The sequence below is a fragment of the Myotis nattereri genome, assembly GCF_964212035.1.
Source record: "Myotis nattereri genome assembly, chromosome: 2".
Lineage (NCBI taxonomy): Eukaryota > Metazoa > Chordata > Mammalia > Chiroptera > Vespertilionidae > Myotis > Myotis nattereri.
Window position 1 is genome coordinate 195,796,604 of NC_138076.1, and position 13,813 is coordinate 195,810,416.

Genomic DNA, 13,813 nt, shown 5'->3' on the forward strand with positions numbered 1-13,813 from the left:
GAGAATTAGAATTTTTATGTGTTTTCTCGTATATGACCATGGTATAGTCCTTTATTTAATTTTTTAAATGTTTTATAGTTATTTTTATCATTTCTTTCCATGTAGATCTTGCATATTTTTATTAATTTCTAGTTACTTTAAAGCTTTTAATTCCTAGTTTATATGGTATTTTTATTTGTAGCCTCTTTGTGAGTTTATTACCTTGCTATACATGCTACTTACTTTCAAAGACATTTTCTGATTGGTTATTGCTGTGACAGTTTGTTGACTTTCTTGGGCTATGTAAATGATCATTTTACCTATTATGATTTATCTCTTTCTAATTCTTACGCCTCTTATTTCTTTTTCTTGTTACTTATCCATTAGCCAGGATTGCTTGTATTCTGCTGAAGGAAGAGTTGCAATAGCAGCAAATATCTTTATCGTCTTCCTAACTTTAAAGGGAATGCTTCTAAAATTTATCTAACAAGTAAAAAGAACAAGTCCAAACATTTAGAAGAGATTTTAGAAGTTTTATGGGGGAAAAAAGGTGATTACATTATAAGCAATGAGATTAAATTAAGTGTAGATACTGTGGCTTCTCAAAAGCTCTGAGTCCATTCTATTATTCTTAAAAAGGGTTGTTATCAAAGGTTAAAAAGATGTCACATACATACTAGAATTCAAAAGTTTTCCTTGGTTTTCTTCAGAAAACTCAAAAGAGAATTGCATCAACAAGTTGCTGGATATAAAAGTTAATGTCAATTAGTTCTATGTCCTTATGTATTCTAAAATCTTCTGTATTCCACATTTTGATAACATTTCTAGAAAAATGGGTATTTTTAAGAGTGTTTTGAGCAAGCAAGTGACATAATCAAAGTGGTATAGGTTGGCTTGGATCCTTCTTCTCTTTGACCCCAGATGCTGGAGGTCACTAGGCTTATGGATTGCTGACTATTTGGTTCCACCCCATCATCTCTGCCCATGTAGCCCCATTATCCCTGACCTGGACTACAGGACAAGCCTCATGTCTTTCCTGCCTCCATGTTCTTCTCCTTTTTATATCCTCCATCCTGTCACCAGAGTAATGGACCCAAGGGCAATCTGACATCATGTCTGAAAAGTATAAGCATCTGGACCCTAGGACCTCAGCTGCTGAGAAAACAGTATCTGCTGCAGTTAAATCAGCCCCCCCTCCTGCATTTCATTAGCACCTCCTCATCTCCATAATCATGCTTGTCTGGAGTCTGCTGAAAGGTCCCTGGCACCTTCAGGTGTGACCTGTTGACTGACTTTGCTGTGACTCTTGCTGTCACTTACTTTGTAATAGTATTTGGCATTCATCTATCTTATGCTGCTACTCCAGACCTGACTCATGGTCCACTTCGGGTTTCCTTTTCATTTGCTGCTAAACTACCATAGTGCCCTCTGCTAAGAAACCTCATGACACCCCACTGCATCTAGTACAGTGGTTCTCAACCTTCTGGCCCTTTAAATACAGTTCCTCATGTTGTGACCCAACCATAAAATTATTTTCATTGCTACTTCATAACTGTAATGTTGCTACTGTTATGAATCATAATGCAAATATCTGATATGCAGGATGGTCTTAGGCGACCCCTGTGAAAGGGTTGTTCGACCGCCAAAGGGGTCACGACCCACAGGTTGAGAACCGCTGATCTAGTAGAAAGCCTATACTACCAATACAACATGTGAAACCTCACACTACTTCTCTTGCATATCTCCAGCCACACCACATCCCTCTGACACCCAATCAGCTGCCATGCCTGCTGCTATCCTTGGTCTTTGAACTTTTTTCCTTTCTCTTGAATGAAAATTTTCTCCTCTTTCTTTGTCTTGTAAACCCTTACTTAATGTAAAAAAAACCAGTTTAAATGTCAGCTTTTCTTAAGCTTTCCCACTTTACCGCAGTAGATATTATGTATTCCTTAAAATAAATTTGTATTATTATCTTGCATTACTTTTTGCTATTATTTGGCTATTGTTGACTTTCAAGTCTGTCTGTTCAACTGGTATATGAACACCTTAATTTTTTCTTTTCCGAGAAGTCAGTTTAATGACAAGGACTTAATAGGTGCTGAAAATGGTTTGTCTAACTTGACTTGGTGATCACATGAGCTGTCGCTCATGATGAAAGACTGAACAGATAGTATCCCAGAGGCAATATCCTGTGCCCTAATCATGATTTAGGTAGGACCGGAACTGAGGTGAGGATAGAAAGAGTGGATATGAGATCCTAGAATAGAATGACTATAGATGATGATGGTAGATAAGGAGCAGTGAGAGAAGAGAAGCATTAAAATGCTCTGGAATTTTGAGTGTAGGTGCCTACAGGAATGGTGGCCTATTAACAGAAACAGGGAAGTCAGGAGGAGGAGGTGACCTTGAAGGAAAAGTTTGAAGTCATCCAGGACATAAATGCAAAGTACCACAGGCCTTTGAAATATGGGTCCAGCACTGGGAGCATCGGTTTAACACAGACCAGGGAGGTGCAGTAGTTGAACCATCATTTTGTTGATGGTTTCTTTTGCTGTCCAGAATCTTTTTATTTTGATGTAGTCCCATTTTTGTTTGAAGTTGTGGTGAGAGTTTGGAGATATCACTGCAGGAGAGAGTACAGAGAGAGGAAAACATATGTGCTGGGAAATGTTCTGCCGGGGGAGCAAAAGAAAAAAAAATGACACAGAATGAGGAGATGGGGCCAGCAAGTAGGTGTGAACCAGGATAGTGACTTGCTATAGACGCCAAGAGGGAAGAATTCCAAAGAGGAAAAGGTCAACAGTATCAAATTCTGTATAGAAGATGGGACTGAAGAAGAGGCCCCTGGATTTGTCCATGGGGAGGGCCTTAGTGACCTTTAAGAGAGCCATTTCTGGGCAGGGTGGGGGTGGGGACACTGCCGGATGTGAAGCAGAAAGTGGGTGGAGAGGAAGCAGAGGTGGCAGGTGCTGCCCATTCTCCAGAGAATTTGGCAGAGTGAGGAGGGAGAGAGTGCAAGCGGGCCTCTGAGGCCAGGGAAGGGCTACAATGTGTGTTTACCACTCCACATCCAAACCATTGCCACATCAGGTTGAGTCTGGCTGCAAACTACATCTCATTGTCCCTCTTCTTTCTTATCCCCGTGGCCCTTAACCTTTGCCTTGTTTTGAGAAAACCTGCAGGCTTTTCTGCTTCCATTTCTCTCCACACCATTGCTTCCTCCAAGCTGGGGGAAAGGTCTTATCAAAGCACTTTTCTGATCCTGTCTCTTTCATGGTCAAAGAGAAAATTAAGTCCAATGCCTCACGTAACTACACAAGATTCTCCATTCTTGGGCCTCAACCTCCTTTTAGAATTCTCTCCCCCTGTGCCCATCAGACCCAGCCTGCACTTCAACCACATGGGCCCTCCACTGCCTAAGAATGTCTGCTATTTTCCACCCACACTTCACCGGAGTCTACCTTCTAGCTCCCTGCCTCATCCTAGTCCAACCAATCTCCAAAGTCACTCTCTTCTTACTTGCTTCCTTCTATTCCCTCACATTTCCTTTGTCTCCTTTTTTTATGCTAGAAACTGATCCTCCACAATTGGTTTCTGTCAAGGACATAATTCTTTCTGTAGAGAATTTATTTATTTATATGGTTGACCCTCAAAAACCTTGGGTTTGAACTGCACGGGTCCACATATACACAGATATTTTTCAATAAATAATGTAAATGTATTTTCCCTTCCTTATGATTTTCTTAATAACATTTTCTTTTCTCTAACTTACTTTATTATAAGAATACCGTATATAATACAAAAAACATACAAAATATGTTTATCAATTATTTATGTTATCAATAAGGCTTCCAGTTAGCAGTAGGCTATTAGTGGTTAAATTGGGGGGTGGGAGGGAGAGTCAAAGTTATATGCAAAGTTTTGACTGCACAGGGGTTGGTGTCCTTTACCCTACAATGTTCAGAGGTCAACTGTGTATCTCTATCTCTATCTCTATCTCTATCTCTATCTCTATCTCTATCCCTATATCTATATCTAGATAATGTATATATTGAATTTATATCTATACACACACACACACACACACACACACACACACACATATTCTTGTGATTGCCCTGTGAGACCAGGCCTGTGCTTTATCTGTTTTGCACCTACTACAGACCTACATCCGAAGGACTTAATGAATTTGAATTGAACTGCGAGGGAAAGAATCCGCCAACCCTTGATTCAGCCAAGAGGATGTAGAAATGGGTAGGCCCAAGGGGAGATGGAGTTTTCCAGCGCCCAGACAGAATGGCTCCACAGTGGGTGGAGGCTCTCCCTCCCCTGTGAAATCAGACAGACACCCTATTGTCAGCACTCTCCAGCACTGCTGGGGGCTGAGGGCAGCTGTCAGTGCCACACAGGTTGGCACCTGGTGATATTTAATTCAGCACCTTATCACAGGCTGCCTTGTATTGTTCTTTAATTGTTTCCCATGTGGCTGTCTTTTCACTCCAACAAGATTCAAAAACAACAAATGTTGACTGTGTATCTACTTACTGTATGCCAGGTGCTTTCACAGAGTGCTCACATTTAACACCTGCAAAGCCCTGTGTGATGAGTATTACTATTGTTATTATGGCTTTTCAGGGGAGAAATTGGCTTTCTGAGACCTGCTAAAAGTCATGAGACTAAAGGTCATGAGACTAATAGTTGACAAAGTCAGAATTTGGAACAAGAATGACCCAAGGTCTTTTCCCTTTTTTTCACTCTTTTTGGGCAGGACAAGGCTTGTGCCCCTCCATCCCACCCAAGAGCCAGCCCCACCCCACCCCCTACCCCTATATGGCCCAGCAGCGTGCTTGGCCCAGAGTTCACCAGGCACCCTCTGCATTAAATGGAAGGGGAATGTGCCCCATTGCTGCTATGTACAGAGGATGAAAAGCACCCTGCTCTTATTCTTGCCATGCTCAGTGCCAAGCTAAGCCCTGCAGGTGTGAGGGCAGAGCTATAAATATTTGCTGCATTGTTCCCCTTGTCAGTGCCAAACAACATCAGCTCTCCTTCCCTAGGGAAGCTGATAAATAAATGAGAGATGCCACTTAGACAAAGCAAGCCTTGCCTTGGGCTGCACCTGGGAGATTCCAGTTGAATTGTTAAGGGGTGTGACTTCATTTTGTGACATTTATGATGGAAGCAACTGGAGATGGGGACCAATCTTCACTGGCCACACAATGTCCCAGTGCACCACTAAGACCAGAGGGAACGAGGTACCCTCAAACACAGCTACCTTCAAGCAGCCCCAGATGGCCAGCCATGGGGAAAGCTCGGCAATGCTGGCCTCCCCTTCCTTCCCCTCTGAAACCTCACACATCACCTTGCCAACAACTTATGAAGCAGAAACTTTTATTCAAAGCTCCTCACGTTCTAATAGACTAGTATCATTTACAAAGAATTTCTGAGATCTAACGAGGCAGTGTGAGGAGGGCATGGGTGAGCCGCCCTTCCTAAAGCAGTGCACCAAGACTCAGAGAAGTGTTGTGTATGCCTAAGGTCACACAGCAGGTAAGAGACAAAGCTCAGACACCCATGTAGGTGTCCTGACTCCAGGTCCAGGGCTCTTTCTGTTCTTCCACAGTGGCTTCTGTTGGCAGGAGTTTCATGACACATCAGTAATATGTATCCTTCTTACCACAGCCCACTAATGTGAGTAATAGCTGTCTCCTGTCCTTTCAGGTGAACAGTGCCTGAAACTGGCTAGTCCCATAGAGAAACAATCTCCTTAATGTCGGTTTACAAACTATGTAGATAGGATTTTAGAAGAGTTCTTGGCAGGGTTTTTGATGCCAAGGGTCTTAGGAATGTCTGAATAGCTAGGAGCAAAGGCGTAGCTACCCTACGCTTATTGGTATACCAAGCCATATCTGAAGTTCTAGAAGCCATTTTAAAAACAGGGGGTTCCCTGTAGCTTGAAAGAAGGCTGCATGATAGAACTAAATTTGGGACTCTGCAAACTTTTGGTAAAATATAAATATTCCTGGTTTTCGTATATTAAGAAACGTTAACAAAATCAGTACAAATGCTCCTCAACTTATGGGATTGTGACCCAATAAACCCACCGTAAGTTGAAAATATCTTAAGTCAAAAATGCATTTAATACACCTAACATACTGAACTTTATAACTTAGCCTAGCTTACCTTAAATGTACTCAGGATTTACATTAGCCTACAGTGAGGCAAAATCATCCGACATAAACCCTATTTTATAATAAAATGTTGAATATTTCATGTGATTTATGGAGGTACTGTTCTGAAAGTGAAAAACAATGGCTAAGGGAAGTGGGGGTGTTAGAGAGCAACCAAAGGACTTATATGTCTGCGTATCAGTATAACCAATGGACACAGACACTGGGGCAGTGGGGGCTTGCCTGGGGTGGGAATGGCTGAGGGGGAGGTCAATCAGGGCAAAAGGAGACATATGGAAAACTTTAGACCAACAGTTCTCAACCTGTGGGTCGGGACCCCTTTGGCGGTCGAACGACCCTTTCACAGGGGTTGCCTAAGACCATCCTGCATATCAGATATTTACCCTACGATTCATAACAGTAGCAACATTACAGTTATGAAGTAGCAACAAAAATAATTTTATGGTTGGGTCACAACATGAGGAACTGTATTTAAAGGGCCAGAAGGTTGAGAATCACTGCTTTAAATAATAAATAAATAAATAAATAAATAAATAAATAAATAAATAAATAAAACAATGGCTGTAACGGTACTCACCCCTAACACACACAACTGAGAGTACACTGGGCCTGAGGATGTTTGAAACACTGAACTAAAACTCATTGCTGGATGATGGGAATGCTACCACAACAGCATCATCAATTTTTCTCTCTTGTGATGCGGCTTGAGAATAGCTGGTAGAAGGCACTGGGACATCAACACTTGGGAATGGTTTAGCAGGCATAATGTTTTAAAGTGCATCACTTTTGCATTGTCGTAAAGTCAAAAAACTGTAAGTCACACTATCATAAGTCAGGGAATATCTATATTAAGATAGTCTTTAAAGTTGTTTTTGAGCTCAGCCCATGAGTGGCTCAATTGGTTGAACGTCATCCTATGCACTGAAAGGTTGCCAATTCAATTCCCGGTAAGGGCACACACCTGGGTTATGGGTTTAATCACCAGTTGAGGTGCCTGCAAGGCAACCCATCAATGTCCTCTCTCTCTTTCTCCCTCTCTCTCTCTCTCTCTCTCTCTCTCTCTCTCTCTCTCTCTCTCTCCTCCCTTCCTCTAAGCATATCCTCAAGTGAGAATTAAAAAATAATAATAATAAATAAATAAAATGTATATCCTTTAAAAAAAGTTATTTTTGAGATACTACTTTGCAACTGGGAAGTGCTTACATGTGTTAAGGTAGGCAGCATGGTCCAACTCCTACCCTCTGAGGATTCCAATTTAAGAATCTTAAGTGGAAACAGGCTGGGTAGGCCTTACCAAGAGGGTAAAAATTGAGTAAAATCTTGATTTACCTCTGAGAGCATCTGAGGCAAAACCATTGTAGGCCAATGGGAAAGCTGGTTCCAAGTCCCCAAGAGGGCAGTGTCTTGGCATGTTTGACTAAGGGTCAGAAGGTTGGTGGGTGGAGAAGAGCGAACCAGAAGGAAAGAAGTAGAAGATGAGGGAGGAGGGTCAGGGGTCTTGAGGAACACAAGCTCTTTGGCTGCATGTGCTACTGTGAAGACTTTGGCTTTCCCTCCAAAGAAACAGGGAGTCATTGGAGGTGGCCTCCTGACCAGACTTCTATTTTAACATTGCGACTTTGGGGTTTGCATTGATAATTGGCTATTGGGGAAAATGGCAGAAGTAGGGAGACTCATTAGAAGCATTTTCAGTATTCCCAAAGGTGATGATAGCTGTGATCTGGTGGTGGCAGTGGAAGGAGTGAAGCATGTCACAATCTTGGTCTATTTTAAAGCTAGAGCCAATGGAATTTCCCGTCAGACTGGGTATGGAGTATGTGTGTGTGAGAGAGAGAGAGGAGAGGGGTCAAGATGATTCCAAGGTTTTTATCCTGAGCAACTGGAAGGATGGAATTGCCATCCCTAAATTAGAAAGGCTGTGAGTAGACCAGTTAGAAATGGCAGAAGAGAAGCTCCCTCTTGGACTTGATTGTTGAGCAGCAACATGGCACAGTGAGAAGATTCTGGCTCTGCCACTGACTATCCAGATGACTCTGGGCAAGTCACTGTGCCTCTCTGAGTCTCCATCACTTCATGGCAAGAGGGGGATAATGACAGTGCTACCTACGTCAGAGGAGTGATACAAGGGCTCCAAATCATGTGGAGATCAGCACTTAATAAATAGTGGCTGTGGTTATTATTTATACAAGACCAGGGCAGAATCCCGAGCGTGGCAATCAACATTTTCCAGTCCCTGAAAGGAGGTCTGCATGTGACTGAGCAAACGCCTCCTTTGAAGTCTTAAAGGTCAGCGCTTTGCCAGCTGCCTGTTGTAGACAAAAGGCAGTCTGATTTTCCCTATTGTTGTGTTTTGTTTCTTACTTGTCTACCTCAACCAAATGGCCCAAGGCCAACTCCCCACAATGTTGGGACAATCCCACTGGAGACTCCCTTGCTGTGGGCAGACTCTGCACAAGGGGGCGGGGGGGGGGGCGCTCCTTCCCACAGTGTCTCCTCCATGACCCACCTAATGGAAACACACTGCCTTCATCTCCCAGACTTTGGTCATCCTACCTCTACCTGGGACCTTGGGAAAGTTATTTTACCTTCTCAGGCTTGTTTTTCTTTGCAGAATGGGAATAACACAACACATTTTCAAGGGGAGTTGCACATGTCATTTATGCCCCAAGCCCTGGGTTTGAATTTTGACATTGTCATTTCCTAGCTGTGCAGCCTTGCCCAAGTTACTCAAAACCTCTGTGCCTCAGTTTCTACATTTTAAAATGACAGCTATAATAATGTATACCTCCTAGGGCTGTTGTGAGAATTAAGTGAAATAATTTAAAATGTTTAAATCAGAATTTGGCACATAATACATACTCAGAAAATGTTAGCTGGCATTAATTACATGAGGAATACATATAAGTGCTTCTAAACATTGTAGCACCTTAAATATATGGCATAACATTATTATATTTGCCTTATTATGAAGTTATGATGTGATTCTCACATGAGAGTCAAATGTTTTCTATGCTATTATATAGAAGCACCTATATCTACCCACAATATTCACATTATGTTTTTCAGAAATGGAAACTAGCTTGACAGATATCAAATAATCTCAAAATTCAGAAAAATGTTGTAGTTAATTCTTCAACAGGATGAAAAAGCTCCTCCAGGTTATCGGATTTTATTCATTGAGTCATCGTTTTTAACCAAGTTTTCTGCACGCCAGTTTTACCATCTCCATCCTGTCTCCATAGCCGTGAGTGCTGTGAAGTCAGGCACCACATCTCTCGGGTGGCTGGGTGTATATGCACGCTGATGGTTTACAAATGGCACAAGTTCAGACTCAGCATGAAAAACATGTGGGCATATGTCAAACTAAATTTTTTAAAAGACAAAAGATATGTGAGAGATTCTGAGATCTGCAGTGCCAAGAACACACTAAGCAATAGCAGTCAACGTGCATGGTAAAACAGTACCCGCTGGTTGCCAACTATGTGTCTGAGGGCCAGATTCATCCGTGCTCTGGGCAGATGTACATGGCATGGCTACATGTGAGGCTGCTGAACACAGCTGCCCCTCTGCTCTCCTTTTGTTCCTCAACTACTGAGCATCTAGTTTACATCATACTCTGTGGCTGGCCTAGCCCAGCAGTGGGTTCACCTTAGATATGTCTATTTCTGCTGGTAGATTTCTTTCACTCATAGAAGAACTGGACTCTTTTTCCATATTCTGCCACTTACCAACTGTGTGATATGGGGCCATCTGCTTACACTGCCTAACCCCCTGAACCTCGATTTCCCTGCATGCAAACTCAGAATTATACTATCTACTCCTCATGCTGGTTAGTAGGATTACTGGTGAGCTTTGTCAGGTAGCAATAACAGGGCAATCACTAGGGTTGCCCTGACCTTACATATGCCCTTCTGTCTTTTTGCATCTAGGTTCCTGGTCTGCAACAGAACGGTCAATAGATTTTTTGTTAGCTAGGGCATAAAGAAGTTTTATAAGCACCAAGATGTCATGGTTAGTATTTGTTCCTTTTATCTAACTTTTTCTTAGCTCTGTGGCTGATTGTATAACACTGGCCACCAGGGATGTTTAGAAAGGAGGTCAAACACCCACTACCCAACCTCTCTGTCACACCTATGTCTCCTATTGTAACTTATCATTGGGATCTAATTCAATCTGTACCATTAACTCCTGTAGCCCCCGGTAAATCATTTCTCTTCTTTTGAGCTGAGATTTCCTCCTCCAAAAACAAGGGGTTGTATGAAGAACTCCCTGAGGTCTCTGCAGTTGAAATATCCCATTGTGGAAAGGTACAGGGTGGGGGAATAGTAGGTTTACAGTTGTGAGTATGCGAATAATACAGAGTTTATTCCTATATTATTATTTATTAACTAATGTCCCGGTGCATGGATTTGTGCACATTGAAAGGAAATTAATTAGAAGAAATATTTCAATATCGCTATTCGATCTTTCTCTATAATAGAAGTGTCAGAGATTAAAGAAAATTAGTAAAATGTATATGAAAGTAATATATAAATTTATTAATAAATAAACAATAACAACATGATATAACAACAACAAAGACATGATATAAAAACAACACACATGTACAATTGGCGCCAGCGGGAGCTTTATATGTATTGCGCATGCACAAGTCAACATTTTTAAATTGCCAGTGCGTGTCATATGTACCAGCCAGTGAGTTGGATGGATGGACGGTTGGTCACTTAGCCTTTTATATATATAGATTGTAGCATTATTTTCCATGCAAACAACTGTAAACCTATTTTTCCCCCACCCTGTACATTTCTATCATTTGATCAACAAAAATATAATATTTAGCCAATTTACTCAAAATATTAAGATGCATTTGCCATTAATTAAAATTATAAAACCTGCCCGGCCAGTGTTGCTCAGTGGTTGAGTGTTGAACTGTGAACCAGGAGGTCATGGTTTGATTCCCCATCAGGACACATGATTGGGTTGCAGGCTTCATCCCAGGTGTGGAGTGTACAGGAGGCAGCCGATCAATGATTCTCTCTTATTGATGTGTGTATCTCTCTCTCCCCCTCTCCTCTCTGAAATCAATAAAAATATATTTTAAAAAATTATAAAATCCATTGATAGGCTTTGGTCTGTACACCTTAAGCATTTTTGACAGCCTCTTAAAAAGAGAGCAGCTTAAAGATAGATTCTTCCATCAGCCACAAGAAAACTCCACTGGCCTCATTCACCTCTAAGTCTTATGATCACCACGACCTTCCTTCAGGAATCTGGAACCAAGAAGAATTTCACTTAATGAGGAGAGAGTGGGAAAGCTGGGAAAGTAAATCAGGGGGTAACCACTTGAAGAAGGAGCCATGTCAAAACACATTGTGTTTTGGACGGGATATAATATAAAAGGAACAAAAGATGTTTGCTTTCCTTCAGTTCTATGTCCTAATTACTCTGAACCCAGAGATGGAAAGTGATGCCCAAGGGAACAGATACTTAGTGGCAGAGTCCTGTCTGTTTCTACTCCATCCCTCCCTTCAGTTATTGCCCAAGAGAAGGTGGCCTTTTATCTTTTTGAAAGGAAAAGCAGAGATTTGAGACTCACGCAGTATAGTTATCTGATAATATCCAGTATTTTGTTGTCATTAGAAAATTCATTTCTCTGATTGGCTTCTTTCCATCATGAAATGGGGGCCAATTGGCATGGTTCTATAATTCTGAAAGCCTTATCAGAATCATCTTAATAATCTGGTGTAGGCATCTGATTTCCCAAAAATGTTTACTCTTATTATACTGGATGGGAAAGCTGCAACCCAAACACACAATTGCTTATATGTTCACACACACACACACACACACACACACACATATGTAAGTGTGCATATGGTACCTATGGAAGAGGGTGTGAGTTTGTGACTTTTGTAGCATGGCAAAAGCCAAAAGAGTAGCTCACCTTCCCAAAGGTAGGTGGTCACCTCAGGTTCTTTTTAGTTCTGAGAGGCATAGTTTGTGTTGTGTTGTGCTGACTGGGAAATAATCAAAGACTTCTCATTCTCTGAAGGTACATGTTTGCTTCCTGGAAGAGAAGAGCCCAAGCCAAAGTCATGTTATTCTTGACAGTTATTGTGGGTAGAAATGAGGCATGCCATGTGGGTGCTCTAGGATGCTGCTTGTGGAGAGTGGGAGGTTCTGTGTTCAGGAGCCTCCAGAGCCCACTGGCCTGTCTGTACTCCAGCATGACACAGGGCAAAGCAGTGGACTGGCAAGAGGGCTGGGTCTACCATGATTACTAACCATAGACCATGAGAGGGGTATCATTAAAGTCTAAGGCACCAAGATAAGCCATGGTTTCCATGTCTTCCATTGTATATAGTTCATATGCTAATAGGGATAAGAAGCATATTTTTTAAAGTATGATTAAATGTGATCAAAGTCACTGGAATATAGCTATATAAAGATACCATAGGAATACAAGAGGGAGAAAATCATTCTTCCTTGGACAGATTTCTCACCAATGCTGGCATAGGGTTCACTTGATTGAGATAAAATAAATATTTATCTAATGCTTTCTATTGCTTACCACTGTGTTAAGAGCTGGGGAGAAGAAGTGGGGAGAACCCATTTTGAAGAGAGAGAAAAAGAGACCCAGGGGCAGAGCCCAAGTCTCCTGACTGTTTCTCATTTATTTCTTCAATACCCCCAAGCACAATCCCCAGAGTAAGCCATTGGCTGGACTCAGAAAATTCAAAGTTAGAGATCCCTGCCTTATTCTTCTCAGAGAACCCTTCTTTCAGAACAACTACAGAATGTCTATGGGGGTAAGTCCTCCACCAGCACCCCAATAGGGTGGTCAGAGAATCCACTTACACCAAGCACAGAGCACAAGCCTGCTCCTGGGATGAGCCTTGCTGTAGGGAACCCTGTCTGGTCAGCTTTGACAGCTCAGCTATCCATAGTTCTGGTTCTGGCCTTGTGGCCCAGACCTACTGAGCCCTGTTGTCATTTCTCGCATGTGACCTCATCTACTTCTCACTCTGCCTTTACTTCATGGGCTGAGTTTGGACACCCTGTGACATACAGCACACATCTCTGACCCAACTGTTTGTAGGGCCTCACATGCATGTGATAAAGGGCTTATTGCAGCCAGAGGAAGCTCTACAATAACAGCATTTACCTGGGGCTGGAATGGTGAGGACATTTTTCTTCCCTTGTCATCTCTGGATGACAAGGTATGCTGCCCAGGGTGTTCGTTATGTTGTGAGACTCGCTGGGGGTGGAGGTGGCAGGAAGGCTGGCTGTCCTCTACTCGTGGACTCCTGAAACTGAAGTCGTTTCCCAGAATCACAACTGACTACGAGTTATTAAAAGCCGAAGTGTGTAAGCTGAATGGGGTGCTAGGAAAGTTATAGGGCCCTGTAAGTACAAAATAATAATAATAATACCTCTACATTATGCAACGCCAGAGGGCTAAAATTGGGTCTCTCTGCACCAAACAAAATAATCCCCAGTTTCAAAGGGGAAAACAGTAGGCCTTTCATTACTCACTTTACAACTTATCTCCTGGAAATCTTACTTTCCAGTGTGAGTGTTGGGGAGTGGCGATGGTTTATTTGTTTACTCCTCTAAGCTGCAGCTTGTGGCCAGAGTAGGAA